The sequence below is a fragment of the Triticum dicoccoides genome, chromosome 7B (genome assembly GCF_002162155.2).
Source record: "Triticum dicoccoides isolate Atlit2015 ecotype Zavitan chromosome 7B, WEW_v2.0, whole genome shotgun sequence".
Taxonomy (NCBI): domain Eukaryota; kingdom Viridiplantae; phylum Streptophyta; class Magnoliopsida; order Poales; family Poaceae; genus Triticum; species Triticum dicoccoides.
The window spans coordinates 671,419,036-671,422,253 of NC_041393.1; positions in this window are offsets into that span (position 1 = coordinate 671,419,036).

Here is a 3,218-nt window from a genome sequence, read left to right on the forward strand (position 1 = left end):
GCTCCTCTGCTTCATCCAGGGCTCCTTCGGGGCAGTCACCACCACCCTGTGACGCCCCCGATTTGACCGTACACTAATCATGCACGCAAACGTGTACGATCAAGATCAGGGACTCACGGGAAGATATCACAACACAACTCTAAAATAAAATAAGTCATACAAGCATCATAATACAAGCCAGGGGCCTCGAGGGCTCGAATACAAGTGCTCGATCATAGACGAGTCAGCGGAAGCAACAATATCTGAGTACAGACATAAGTTAAACAAGTTTGCCTTAAGAAGGCTAGCACAAACTGGGATACAGATCGAAAGAGGTGCAGGCCTCCTGCATGGGATCCTCCTAAACTACTCCTGGACGTCGTCAGCGGGCTGCACGTAGTAGTAGGCACCTCCGGTGTAGTAGGGGTCGTCGTCGACTGTGGCGTCTGGCTCCAGGGCTCCAGCATCTGGTTGCGACAACCAGAAAGAAAGGAAAGGGGGAAAGGGGGGAAGAAAGCAACCGTGAGTACTCATCCAAAGTACTCGCAAGCAAGGAACTACACTACATATGCATGGGTATATGTGTAAGGAGGCCATATCAGTGGACTGAACTGCAGAATGCCAGAATAAGAGGGGGATAGCTAGTCCTATCGAAGACTACGCTTCTGGCAGCCTCCGTCTCGCAGCATGTAGAAGAGAGTAGAATGAAGTCCTCCAAGTAGCATCTCCAAGTAGCATCTCCAAGTAGCATCTCCAGTAGCATCTCCAGTAGCATCGCATAGCATAATCCTACCCGGCGATCCTCTCCTCGTCGCCCTATAGAAAAGCGATCACCGGGTTGTTTGTGGAACTTGGAAGGGCGTGTTTTATTAAGTATCCGGTTCTAGTTGTCATAAGGTCAAGGTACAACTCCAAGTCATCCTGTTACCGAAGATCACGGCTATTCGAATAGATTAACTTCCCTGCAGGGGTGCACCACATAGCCCAACACGCTCGATCCCATTTGGCCGGACACACTTTCCTGGGTCATGCCCGGCCTCGGAAGATCAACACGTCGCAGCCCCACCTAGGCACAACAGAGAGGTCAGCACGCCGGTCTAAATCCTATGTGCGCAGGGGTCTGGGCCCATCTCCCATTGCACACCTGCACGCTGCGTACGCGGCCGGTGAGCAGACCTAGTAACCTCCATTACAAAGGAAGTTGCGTTAATGCAGTCCAACCCGGCGCGCGCCACTCAGTCGCTGACGTCAAGAAGGCTTCGGCTGATACCACGACGCCGGGATACCCATAACTACTCCCGCGTAGATGGTTAGTGCGTATAGGCCAGTAGCCAGACTCAGATCAAATACCAAGATCTCGTTAAGCGTGTTAAGTATCCGCGAATGCCGAACAGGGCCAGGCCCACCTCTCTCCTAGGCGGTCTCAACCTGCCCTGCCGCTCCGCCACAAAGTAACAGTCGGGGGCCGTCGGGAACCCAGGCCCACCTCTACCGGGATGGAGCCACCTGCGCCTTCAGCCCCCATCTCCGAACAGTATCACAGGTAATGTAACAGTGTAAAGTATATAGTATATGCCCGTGATCACCTCCCGAAGTGATCACAGCCCAGTAGTATAGCATGGCAGACGGACAAGAGTGTAGGGCCACTGATGGAACACTAGCATCCTATACTAAGCATTTAGGATTGCGGGTAAGGTATCAATGACTGTAGCAGCAATGACAGGCTATGCATCAGAATAGGATTAACGGAAAGCAGTAACATGCTACACTACTCTAATGCAAGCAGTATAGAGAAGAGTAGGAGATATCTGGTGATCAAGGGGGGGGCTTGCCTGGTTGCTCTGGCAAGAGAGAGGGGTCGTCAACTCCGTAGTCGAACTGGGGCGTCAGCATCGTCACGGGGTCTACCGAAGAGAAGAGGGGGGAGAAACAGTAAATACATAGCAAGCAAGTGCATAACAGGATAACAGGCAGAGCTAGATGTGTTCTAACGCGGTAGGAGGTGATACCGGTGAAGGGGGGAAGCATCCGGGAAGTATTCCCGGGGTTCCGTGTTTTCGGGCAGAGGAGCCGGAGGGGGGGAAAGTTGCGAGTTCGATAGGTTAGGGGGGTGTGGCGGACGAACGGGTTGCGTATCCGGAATCGTCTCGTCGTTCTGAGCAACTTTCATGTACAAAGTTTTTCCATCCAAGCTACGGTTTATTTTATATGATTTTCTAAAGTTTAAAATTATTTTTAGAATTTATTTAATTAATTTAATTCAACATTATCCAGAACAGTGCATGATGACGTCATCATGACGTCAGCATGACGTCAGCAGTCAACAGAGGTGTTGACTGGTCAAACTGACGTGTGGGTCCAGTGGGACCCACCTGTCATACTCTGTTTAGGTTAGTTAGGATTTATCTAAACTAATTACGGTTCAATTAAACTAACTAGTTAATTAGACTAATTAAACATGGTTAATTAACTTAATTAATTCACTAATTAATTAATTATTTATTTTATTAAAATTGTTTTTAATTCTTTTTTTTAACATTCTAGGGCCAGGCCCACTGGTCATAGGCACAGGGCCTTAACGGGCATACAGGCGGGCGGGTGCGGGCGAAGCCGCAGCCCTGCCCGGTAATGAGGCAAGGCCGGAATGGGGCCGGAGCGGGCGTGTGGGCGCCGGCGCCCAACGCGGCCAGTGGGGAAGGAAGAGGGCCGGCGCGACTGGTGGTCAGGGGGCGCGGACCAGCGAGGCTGCATCGCCGGTGAGGCGAGGCCGCGCACGCGCGGGTGAGCGGCGTGTAGAGCAGAGGCATGGGATGCAGGGAGCTGCAGCGGGGGCCATCGTGGCCGCAGGCGAGCGCGGGGGCGCGCAGGTGCGGGATAGCAGGCACGGCGATGACGTTCTTGGGCGCGGGCGAAGTGGTAGCCGGGCGCGGTGACCGCAGGAACAGAGGGGAATAGGCGGCAGCTCACCGTGTGGTGTAGGGGTTCCGGCAACGGGGGTTGAGGAGGAAGTCGGAGACGAGGCGGCGAAGAGGAGGCAGTCCAGCGGGGGAGAGGAAGCAGGCCGGCGAGGTGGTCCCGACGTCGTGGCCTTCGGTGAGGTACTCGGGTGATGGCACATCCAGATCGGGGAAGAGGGGGAGGCGCAGGAGGGAGACGAGGGAGCGAGGTGGAGGGCGACGGCGTCCTCAGGCTGTAGGAAGTACTCCGGGCGGCGGCAGGCGACGTCTTGGCGGCGGGGT